General features: G+C 38.3%; 1 long non-coding RNA gene across 2 annotated transcripts in view; it reads left to right on the top strand.

The window, feature by feature from the left end:
• LOC133440935 (uncharacterized) overlaps positions 1–9624 on the top strand; it is a 108630-nt gene extending 99006 nt beyond the window's left edge. For both annotated transcript variants that reach the window (XR_009782380.1, XR_009782379.1), the window contains one exon: positions 8857–9624. This is a non-coding gene — a long non-coding RNA (uncharacterized LOC133440935). The remainder of the gene's footprint in view (positions 1–8856) is intronic.
• Positions 9625–12758: the final 3134 nt, after the last annotated feature.

The following is a 12758-nucleotide window of genomic DNA, read 5'->3' as shown; positions in this document are numbered from 1 at the left end:
TTTTGCTTTACAGCTAGTAGGTTCCTGATTTGAATTCCTGGCAGGGACCTGTCTGTGCGGACCTTCCATGCTCTCCCTGTGCTTGCATGGGCTTTCTCTAAGTTCCCCCAGTTTCCTCCCACAGTCCAAAGACATATACGTTAAGCCAATGGCAAAATTACAATAAGAAAGAGTGTATAGTTGGTTGTCTGTACGGTTTGTATTACTGCAGTAGACTGGCAACTTGATTGTGGTGTAACTTTGCCTTCCGTCCAAAGACCATTGGGTTAGACTCTAGATGACCCCCGTGACCCCGAATAGGAATAAGCTCGTAAAGATAATGGATGAATTGATCTCAGCCATATTTTTAGCTTCAATAAGGTAGTTATAATTCCTATGTGCATACAGAGTACTTTATATCGGTTTCTCCCTCATGTGACATGGTGGCTAAATAAAACTGAAGGTCTTCAGCATGCCTTATTCATAAGTCATGCCTCAGCAAACTGTTTTTAATGCTTTTCTCCTTTTTTTAAATTTCTAAATTAACATTTCCTTTTTTGGGATAGCAAGAAGGTTCCCTCATGCCTGTTCATCATGATTAGCTCTTAATGTTCAACAAACATCAAGGTCCATTGGCTCTACAAGCCAGATTTGAGTACATAAATGTAGTCTGACTGCAATTTTGCCTGATTTACTGGATTTAAATCTTTCTGGAAAAAGCTTCATATGTGATTGATAAGGGACTAAATATTTGTTCATAAGCATCAAGAAATGTTTTCCTTTCAATTATCAAATCCATATTTCTGTTATCTGTCCTTGGAGACTTTTTAGGAATTTAATTGAGTATTTCCTTTATTTTAAATACATCATAGAACAGGCAGTGTGCCTCTTTAATAGTAATTGCAGTGAATGAGTTCTCCATCAGCTGTGGTCCAACACCAGCTGCAAAAGCTACTATTACATTTTAGCTGTGGTGCGAAGTAAAGACACCATTATGCATGAGTCAGGTCCTCTCCACCATTGAGCCGAGTCCTCCAACCACCCATAAATGTGAAAATAGTTAATGTGTTTCCATGCTGGTTCAAATGTCTATTTCTGCATCAGATGTGGTTCCGACCTCAGTCCCTTCTTCTTTAAACCAATAATGTGTATGAGTCAGTTTTTTTTAAGCCATTTATAAACATAGTCATCCATAAATGTCTGCTTATGTCTCCAAATCTTGCCAGAGACCTTACTGCAAGGAGTCTGGATGTGCCTTTAACCTGCCTTTGAACATACTGTAAAGTTCGACTGTTTTGATGATAGGAGATAATTAAAGGATTTGCAGATTTCATAGAAGTAATAATCATCCCCTTTTTACTCTCTCCCTTTCATAAAGCTTCACATTTCACTGGGTCTCTTATCTTTCACTTTGTCACTGTCTCTGGCTTAATCTCTGACTAAGTGTTTGATAACTGCATGAGTCATGCCTTCTGGTGTATTAAGTGGAGATTTTTTTCCCCCTTTTGCCTTTTCCAGCTCTGCATCAGGTCTAGGACATTTATACGATTCAAAAGCTGACAGACGATGCCCATGAATGATGAATGATAACTGGGGGTCTTTTTGGTGCCAACAAAATGCATAATGCAAAATAGACACAGCAATTCCAGCCTTCCTTCCCACAAACTTGGTGAGATTCTGTACCATATTAATGGAGGATTTGCTCCTAGCAAGATACCAGGACCACTTGAAGTAGAAATTACCCACCAAACTGCAATCAGGAGTGTTTTTCTGCATAGAATGTTAAATGAAGAGCTGGCTGGTGGGTTTTCAAATGAACTGTAAAATTAAAGCAGATGTGTCCTGGATAATGTTAAACACGCTGAGACCCGAGGCATCCTCTAAATATGGGCACAGGTACAATCATGTCGCATCACGTCATTATATTTCTAGTCAGCCATAACAGGAATGTGTATTTTCTATTGTCTTATTGCAAATAACCAGTTTACTGTCGCAAGATTTGTTCTTTTTTTATGGGGCACTTTCAAGTTTATTTTCCACACTCATAAGCATTTTAGTGATCAGAACAGTGATGTCTTTAACTGTATACTTTAAATTAAAGCACAATTCTGATCATTTGGAAAACTCAAACAATGAGAGAGACCTATGACTATTTTTTTTAAAATAGAGACTATTAGTGAAATATCTGTATTTTATTTGCAAAAATAAAGTACAAAATCTCTTTACAGCTATGAAGAGACCTTTACAGCTCTCTTCATAGCTGCTACTTTAATGGATGGATTCATCCACTTGCATTTGACACCACCCCTCACCTTTTTTTTTAACTGGTGTTACTGTTGTGCACTAAGCACTTCAGAGCTCCAGCAAATGTAAAAATGTGAAATTGGGTGGAGACAAAGATGGAAAATCTGCATAGTTTTACTCTGATCTTGTTTTGTGACGTCACAGTACCCTGCAAATCTGAATGGTTCGCCTGAGGACACATTTTCAGATTTAAGTGGTGCCAAGTTTCTATTAACTCTAATTATGGAAGTGCTAGCTACTTCAAAAACTAACATATGCTCTCAAGTACAAAAAAGTGACATTTAAATACTTATTTTCAAATAATGTTGTTGACTTTGTTAGCTGATGTAGCATATTTACTTCTACACAGACACAGACCCACTACTGTGTCCATTTGTTTTAAGAATTAACCAAACTGTTCATTTTGTAAATGTCTTCAGTTTCTGTGATCTCTTTGTTTTACTTTTCTTTTTTATCCTTCGGCTGGCTTCCTTCGCTCAAATCAACACCTCTTTGGACAACAGAAGGGGAGTTCCCATGAGCAGCTGCCAAATGCAACACTTGAAATCTACTCCAGACCTTTTATCTCCTTAGTTTGTCACAAAATTATTTGGAAGCATGTCAGACCCAGGAAAGGAGCCGCTTATCAGGCAATTGCCCAATTAGTGTTGAGTCGGTGAAAATGGTGGGACTGTGTGGAAACTCTTAAACCCAGAGTTTTTTTTCTGTCCATCATTGAACATCTTAATATTTTATTCTATTTTTTTCAGGTTACAGGGCTGTGTGAAGACCCTCTTAATCTCTCATAGAAGATTTAAGTGATTATGGTTTTGTATAAACTGTGTTTCAGTTGGGGGGTAGACATGCAAACTGCATTTAGTCATGCTTCCAGTCCCTGCATGTGTGTGTCTTGTGTGGCCACAGTATCACCCACAAAATCCCAGAGCTGTAGATTAGTTTCCAGTGTTGAAGTATGGGCAATTATCATGCTGGTATGCATGTGTGTGTGTGCGTGTGTGTGTGTGTGTGTGTATATGTCTGTCTGTCTCCACTGCAGTATGTAGGTCACCAGTATGTTCCTGATGAAGTCTAGTCCTCTGGAGAACCCTACAGATATGAGGGCCTAAATTAGACACAATTATCTATGCGTGTACGTATGTGTGTGCATGTATGAGAAAAAGAGATAGAGAAAATTATCAGACAAGAGCCTCATAGGCATGTGCTTTCATTTCCGTGCACATGCATGCTTTTTCATGTAAAAAGGGGTGCTGCGATTGTGCCTGTCCATCGATGTGTGTCGGTGTTAAAATTGCATGCCATTTCTAGCATGATATATTTATGTACAGTATGTGAGTAAAAATGACATGCTGGTATTATGTGGTGGGTTTGTTGCCTCTCACCCCTGACCCGGGAATGTAAAGTCTAGAGTGGCTTTTCCATGTTTTTCCACTTTGTTTTTTGGAGTGTTTGTTATTTTAGAAGTAGTTGGAGGCCCCCAAAAATGAAATTTATGTATACTGTAGTATTTATATGCATAAAAGACCTGCTTTTTCTAGTGACTGCTCTCTTATGACATACTACAGGACAGAATTTCCTTGTACTGTCATATTCTCCAGACAGTTTACATCCACTAGAGAGCAGGAGCCTCAGCAGCATTTTAAAAGCGGAAGTTTACAAGAGTGTGTAGCACGGATCATGTATGTTTTCCATCCGTGGATCTTACTTAAAGTATTGCACTTTCACTTCCAAAATGTCTTTAAAGGAATACGTTATGTGATTGAAAATCGTCCAACCATGATGCAAATTGTGTTTCTGGGCAGTAGCGGAGCAAATGTTTTTCTTGACACTTCAGGGCAGTCTGTTGTATGAATAAGTCTCTGCATGTTGTTGAATTTTCAAAAAGACTAAAGCGGAAAGTTGATGCTGTTTCAAAGCTAAAAGCTTTTGAGGCTCATTTGCAGGTAGTAAAGAAACTGCGTTGTGTTGGCAGCTGATACAGTATGTGTACATTTTAGTGCAAACATTGTGGCGGCAGTGACCGCAGTTGCCAAGTCTCAAACTTTTATGCCCTTTCTCATGTTAGCATTTAAAAAAGGAGTGGAAAAAAATGCATGTCACACACATTCGGAATCACAATCCAGTTCTGACTTAAACACGTCAGGAAGATTTAAGGTGTGGAGGTCATTTACAGGAGGTGTTGAAAATGTAGCGTTAACAGGATGTTGATATGATGACAGAGTGTCTGTAGTATTCATGAAGCATTACACTGGCCACTGACAAGCCTTCACATCTGCTTGTCTGAAGAAGAAAGCCTCTCCTTGTGACTCTCAGTTTATGTCGTTCTGAAATAAATCAGGGGCCTATATGGAGTTATGCTTCAAAGCGTCTGTAGCGGTACCAGAGAGAAAATGGGCATAACATAGTCACTTTACCCTGAATTTAACTACTCTTTGCTCATGAAATCTTCCCATGTTGCTACATAAATGTGACAAAATGCAGGAAATAGCATGAGGAAGACATTTTTCTCAGGTATTAAATAGAAATACAATACCCACCCTCCCTTTTTCTTGAAGGAGTGAGTGAAACAGGCACAAACATTCATCACATTAGTGTTAAAGAACCAAGGGCAAAGATAATTTGGTGACTAGGGAATTACACCTCTTATGTGACCTCCTAGATCAAAATTTGTCTTCCCGCACTGCTGCAGATCTTGGGCAGCTTGTTGAAACATTACATAGCCAATAATCCCCCCTCATTTCAAGATGTCTACATTTCCTGGCAGCCTACTGTCTGTATGTCGCTGGGGCAATACCCCATGCAGTCAATCTGTCAAACCAATTGGACATTTTTGCCAGAGCTCAGCCCAAAAGTTATATTCAACGTGAGAGAGATGAATGAGAGTGAGAATGTCTACCTTTGAAAAGCTTCATGCTTTGACCAAATCATATGCTGTCACTCCTAAGCTTTAGAAGGCCTGCACTTTTCATCAAAGCCCTTGATGGCTACCTTTCACAGAACTGCCGAATACACCCTCAAAAGCTTCCCTCCCTCCTTTCCTCCCATCCCCTCCCAAATCTCTTTCTTCTTTCCTCCGATGTCTACTACCTCTCTTCCCTGCCTCTGCCCCCACCCCACCCCCTATCTTTCCATTCCGCTTGTCCTTAATCCCTCCATCCCTCCCTCCCCTCCCCTCCCCTCCTCAATCAAACCCTCAAATCCCTTCAGGTTTTCTTTTCCTCTGTGTCTGTGTCACTTCAGTACTGTCAAGGTAGATGAAACAAGAGGCATTCAGATTCATCACAGTTGTAACCTGCCATGATAATAATCCAGCACTGTTCTCCCCCTGTGGTGGCAGGCCAGTGTTCCTGGCCTTTTTAGGGTTTATTTGCATATTTGTTTCCCCTTTGTTTCTTTTGATGAATTATTTACCATGGATTGAAATGACAGTAGAGATCATGATTGCTGTCGCGGGTGGATGAGTGTCTTTCTCTTCTTTGTAATTGTTCTCTTTTTTCCTGCTTTTTCAGTCAACTTTTTCTCTCATGTTTCCTGCTGCCTATAGATGAGAAAAGGGGGGAGAAACAGAAAAGAAAACCCACATATTTTTGCATTTCTGTTGGGATCATTCCCCTGTCTATTGGGAATGTAGATTCCTTTGTTTTTGTAATTAAAAGTTGGAAAAATTTGGGAAAAAAATGGCGAGAAAAGGAAAAGAGTAGATATCAAATGGAAAAATGCCACAAACACAAATGTGCTGGGAGGGCTACCTCACACATCTCAAACACAAAGGACAGGTTAGATAAAACACACACACATCCCGTTCTTCATTACTTAACCATTAAAGAGACTTGATGAAAAGATAACCTATTAATAATAGCTGAGCAGGGAAGTTTGCATCCTTTGGAGTTAAGTTTGAATGGACTTAAATTGAGCTTTGAGGAGCTTAAGGTTCAGGCCGCACATGTATTTGCAAGCAAAACAGTGTCTTTAGAGTTGTAATCACAGTGCGTGGCATCCTCATAAATGCCTTGATTCTCAGCCTCAGAAAGTGTGTTCACAGTGCACATCGCGGATCTAACACACTTACATGCACAGCGCACACACTGCCACCCTGTCCTCATATTGCCCTATCCAAGAATAACAATGCATAATTCATGCACTGAAGTCTCGTCTACAGACAAAAGTCAGAGTTTGCATTTATTATTTATTGAAAACAGCTCACATGATGAATCCTTTAACAAACAGACTAAGCACCGCACCTATTTCCTTTTCCCGTGCTGTTTGTGTTTTGGCTTGGATTTAAGTGGGCTCATTAGCTGAAATGAGGATGTAAGAAGAGGAGAGGAATGGCAGGAGGGAGGAAGATATACTGTAGTGAGAGAGCGCGCAAGGGCAAGAGGGAGGAAATGAGGCCGAAGGATAAAAGAATCATTTTTGTAAAGGTGTGAATTAATGAGAGACTTCTGCAAATTAATTAAAGAATAAAATGCTACCGGTAAGATTTGCGTTTTAGGATTCCATAATAAAAGTTTAGCCCAGTTAAGCAGTAAGTATTTGAACTACAAGAACCAACTAAACGATTTCTGTAAATGAATGTCATGTGTTTGTGTTCATGCTGCCATCAGTGTTGCCCTTCAGTCGTACGAGCAATAGAATATCCACACAAACCTTCCACTGTCACCATTACGAATCTTGTGTGGACAGTTTGTCTTGTGGAAGGGAGCAATTTATTGCAGAGTGCAAGTAGTATTTGCCATCATATGCTAATGCAGCAATCATTTATTCCTGAATACTTGTATTTTTTTTCTTTCTCCTCCACCTATTCACCATCCATCTCTCATCTGAGACATGAGGTATTATCTTTGTGGAACATTTCACATTCAGTCTTCACTTATATTGGTGGAGACACACACAAGCACATGCACACACAGACTAATTTCTGTTACATAAAAAAAAAAAAAATCAAATCTGGCCTAGCAAAAGTTGAATAATTGATGCATTATGTTAAAAAAGGAATGAAATAATCATAGCCTGTTGGATGTTGGAGGAACATCAAACTCTGGGTTGGAGCTTGGCAGACTGGCTGAGTGGGGTGGCCGCTCTGTGAAATAATAATGAATAGCAAAGAGTTAGAAGATTAGCAGATTTTTGCTCAGCACCATACCTGACACCTTATACGTTTCTACCTTTGTATTGTTTAAAGCCTAAAAAAGTAGGTCTAGTCTGCACTGATAAAACAACACTTTCTGGGAGTAGTTTAGTTGCTTTTGTAGTAGTTAGTTATAGAAGTAGTTTAGTTTCTTTTGGGGACATTCCAGCAGTATTACAGTGGTGCATAACTGGCTGCAGTGCAGAAATATAAGGTTCAAAAAAAGGGTTGGTCTAAAGTGAATTGGTGCATAAGGTGTAACTCCAAGCTAACATCTGAAAATAAGTGCTTTCCATTAAATCTGCCAGTTGAAGTTTGAAAAACACATAAACTAAGGTTTGAAAGTTATTTTTATTTTAGTTTAACTCATATACGTTGTCATTATCTGCTTTAAAACATCCCATTACCAGACTAGACAAAATCATAAATTTAGTTTCTACAAGCACACATACTTGCCTGGGCATATGTTTAATAACAAACCATCAGCATTCACTTTTATTGTTCTGTACATTCACAGTGATGTAAAAAGACATGCTATTTCCTTGTTTGCCTCTGGAGACCCATGGGCATCATTTTCATGGCTATAAAAGCAAGCTATGAATACATTTATACTGCATTAGATGCGCATCCTCATATTGTTCATACCCACGCACACTATGCACCATTGCCTCAATAAAGATAAACAGTTTTTATGTTTAAGACAACCTTTTAAGATTGCCCTCATTTGGGATGCAATGACTATGAGTGATGAAAACATTCATTTTAAGCTCCAATGACAGGTCTGCAGGCCTGCAGTTCTTACCAGTATAATTTCATTGTTGCTACAGGCTATCGATATTCCCATACTGAGAAATAGAGGGATATAAATGTTTACTATTATTACCGTTTGAATTTTTCATTCACACCACCTGTGTGTCTGCCCACCAGTATCGTTTGCCTTTAATTAAATATATCATAGAAACAGGCAGCTCTTTGGATCAAAAGGTGCACTTGTCCTCACCTCCAGGGTGGGGGTTGTGCTAGGCTATTATATATAGATACTATACTGTAATTACTGCAGCAGTATGTGCTGCTGGAGCAAAGGTGGATGCTGAAGTGTGTCCAGTGAGCTGAATTCACTTTAAACAAAAATATCATTTATGAGAATCAAAGTTCCCAACATTGAGAAAAAAATGTGAAATAAAACTGTATATAGCAATATGTTCTTCTTTATTTGATAAGGAACAAAATATGGCATGTATCGAGCTTAAACACAATCAGAGCACCATTGTAACCCTCCAGGTGGCCAAAAAACATTTTCAGATAGTGGCATTTTAAGCATGGCCTCATGTTTTCTTTTGCGGACCAAACCCTTCCCTCCACCCTGCGTCTGTGTCCTCTGACTAGTCAAACAGTGTTCGACTCAGGGGGCTTATTTTAATAATTCACTGTTTCCTCTGTTACAGGCCCCAGCCATTGTGGTCCACATTGAAAGAAGACCACCTCACAGGGATTTTCCTCTTCACCAGGTAGCCACAAAGAGGAAAAGAAGCACATTATCCACATGTACAGCACCCTGCCCCTCCCACGCACACAAGCTCTCTGGGCTGCATAATGCTGACCACCAGCACTGCAGGAAACACAAGCACACACGCACACGCACACAGCAAATAGCGTATTATCTTTATGAGGTGTTATACACCAGTGACCACCAACACAGGGTCTCAGTGTTCTCTAATCCACATTCTGGATGAAAAGAGTGCCCCATGCAGTGGAGGGATTACATTGTTGGATTAATAGAAGTTTTAATTTGAGTCATTATAAGAGCCCTTGGTTATAAGAACAGGTCAGGAAAGAATATCACTGTATTTTAAATGTATTACAGATGTACTGTACTACTTTTTTTCTTACTAAAGATAGATGAAAAAGAAAACTTTGTATGTCTTTGAAGTTTACCGTTACCAGGAAATAATCTGTCAGTCCTCTCAAAGGCAGCTAGTTAACTGCATTGCACGAAGGAAACATATTTGTAAGATAATGGAACAAACTAACAAATGAAAGCCACTATATATTCATCAAATTGTCACCATTGTTTTTTTCTTTTCCATTTGTCTTTTATTGATAATGGGTACAAATAAATGAAAGCTTATTTAAAAACCGGTCAAACATTCTGCTAGATACTAGTTAGAAACTTTTATTTTGAAAGCATTAAATATTTTTCATGTCAATCAACATTTCAGTGTAAATTATGAAAAACACTTTTTTTGCATGATCGATTGTAATAAAGTATAGAATCATTAATGGTTGTTTACTTTTTTTCTTTAATACGCTTCTTTATAGCTAGTTACCCTTAAAAATCTGAAGTTGAAACAAAAACAGTACACCTTTTCTGAGTAAAAAAGTAATAACTTGTAAGAAGATGAAAAACAGGGAGACTTTTGATCACAATGTTGTGCACTTTCACAGATGCTTACTGTGCTTCCCATTTACAGTAATATTATTGAAATAAATGTGCAATGTATGACTGGACAGATGGCTGTAAAACAGAGACAAAACAACCACGTTCTCTGATCCATGACCAGAGTGAGTGTTTGCGGTCTAAAGTCTACATTCAGACTCCAGGTCTTAATGCTCAATTCAGATTTTTTACATTTTTTTGTCTCTGACCCATTATTTGTGTGTGGCTTTTCACATTATTGTTTAAATTAGACCCATCAGGCTCCAGTGTGATCTAGCCACATGAAGTGATGGCAACATAACCAAGGTCCATCCAAGCTTGCCGAAGTGCGTCTTGGGTCTGCATCATCTCTCCCCCTGGTTGGATATGCCTGAAACACTCCCCTGGGGAAGCATCCAGAAGGCATCCTGACTAAAAAATAAGCAACTAAACAAGATAACTCATTGTTTTCGTTCACTCTCACCAAAATCTTCAGCTCTTTATAGAGTAAAGATTACAGTAAATTTCTGCAAAATAATGGAATTCTGTTCATATGCTGTCATGTATTGTCTTTTTCTCACAGAGAACATTTTCACTGTCATTCAACTTATTTAGGACATGACATCATCACTTGTGGTCTACTTAGTTTTCCTCATAGCAGATGTGAGCAGGAGTGCATAACAAGCACAAACAAAGATACTTTTCTTTTTTTTTTTCGTAAATAATGGCTTTTGAATAAATGTCTTGAAACCTGATTGGCATATAAATGTGTGAAAACAGGGAGGGTTAGTGGTACAATGTACATTTAGACAAAAGAAAATTATAAACAAACACTGACTTAATGAAATTGATTATTGCTTTAGTGCATCCTTGAGTCTTTTTTCCTATCATTCAATTATGTGTTAATGTTTAAGATTACAAGAGAAGCTGCACACATACAGTATAAAAGCTACATTGATTAACTTCATCCCACTTCAAGTGGGATGAAGTGTATGTTTCCCAAAGTCAGAAGAAAACCTCGACTTCATCTCCCTTGAAAAGAAAAGACAACAACCAAACAATAAAAATGACATTCTGAAATGGATGTTTGGAGCCTTAATCACACCTTAAATCAAAAATGTAAATCTCTCAGACTCTGGAAAGTACATTGATCATTTTACTGCTCTGTTTCATATGTAAAGAATAAAGTAAATTCCATCTCTGACATAAGACAACACTCATGTAATCAGCTTTTGGTTTTGTTCCAGTGTTAATCTGTTCTCAGAGAATTCCACATGTCGTCCTGAATATATTCATTTGACAAATGGGCTTTTTTTGTTCCCGGTGCTTTAGTTATAGCAATGTAGCAATGTAGACATGCAAAAACAGTTGACCTCAAAATCTGAAACTTTTCAGGGAATATTATCATTATGACCATTTAGTAAGTGATGAAATTGCAGAATCCTGCCATTCATATGAGCCAGTAGGTACCTGTTGTTCCTGTTGGTTAATGTCTTGGATTTTGTGTTGATTTGTCACTAAAGCGATCAAAAACCAATTAAGATATTAAGTGTTAAAGGATGAAATTCTTTGTTTTGTATTTTTTTTTTGTTTTCATATATTCTCTTTTAATTGTTGACTTTTACATGTACAAAATCAAATCAAATCAATCAATCAAAAAAAGGCATATTAATAAAACAATATATTATTGAAAGAACTGAATTTGGACCAAGTCGTGATTTCCCCCCGCTAACCTGAACCATGTGCCGTGCTTCTGATTTCTAAACCTTATTTAGTTCTTTTCACATCCAGGGAGGATGTAAGGCATGGCTGCTAAACCATTTCCTCTGAAATGTAAAGCATGGTGATTATGTTTTGTATCTTGGCAGCAACTGAGCTTATGATGTAACATAGTGTCCAGAGCCAACACCGGTGAACTCCCTCCACTAACTTAAAGCCAAGCACTTGAGCACCTTGAAGTGCATAGATGGTCAGATTATTTGGACATCTGTTGTTGACATGGACTGACATCCCTCCTCCTCTACTGTTGCTGCTCTGTCTGTGTGATGTTTCTGCTATTACATTGTAATCTGATAGCGAGACGAAGAAGCGTTGGAGTCCAGATATAGCACTTCATTGCCAGAACTGTGGTCTCATCAGTGCTCATAGCTTGTTCCTTTTATTTGCCAGCGATCGTACAAAGAAATGTTTTACACTTATCCTCATCCTTGCTCTCCAGTTTCTTCTGCCATACATCCTCAGCGTCTCCGCACCAGACCGTAGGGGTTTAGGATCCCACTGGGGGAACTACTCTGGCTTTATATCACTCTCAGCTGCCTCACATTTAAACAACTTTCCTGTTGCCCTGGTTACAAAGAAAGACAGAGAAACTGCAACAGGCTGCCACATCGTTCTACAAGTCAACTTTTTATCATAAGAACTGTAGAAAATAAAAACCAGTGTGAATGCAGGACACAGCTGTTGAGTTTTTGCAAAGTTACACAGATTTTCAGTCTCATCTTTAACAGATAAAGTAAAAATATTTCTCATTTCATTTTGCACATCTCGTCTTGTTGACTGCTGTCAGCCACATGGAGGATAGTAACTATCCAACTCTGGGAAAGACTCTTTTGTTGTATTAAAGAAGGTAAATGCATTATGCTAAACCGATCCCATTATTATTTTTATTACAATAAACTATTATCACACTGTTTAGTGACAGTGACGGTGTTGAATTACTTTAATCACAATACACAAAACAAGGAGTCATATCCATTTTCCCGGGTCATTGGTGCTTTTAAATCAAGAATACAATCAATAGCTTTAATTTTTTTAAATCCATTAGCAATACCATTGATATTTCTGACTCTGCTAACATGCTACCAATGTATACGTGATACTTTTATGCAAAGTATGATTTGCAATTATTTATTTCTATGAATATGCATTTTC

This window comes from Cololabis saira, chromosome 3 (genome assembly GCF_033807715.1).
Source record: "Cololabis saira isolate AMF1-May2022 chromosome 3, fColSai1.1, whole genome shotgun sequence".
Lineage (NCBI taxonomy): Eukaryota > Metazoa > Chordata > Actinopteri > Beloniformes > Belonidae > Cololabis > Cololabis saira.
Note: the sequence above shows the minus strand (reverse complement) of the source record. Positions and strands in the feature narration are given on the sequence as shown.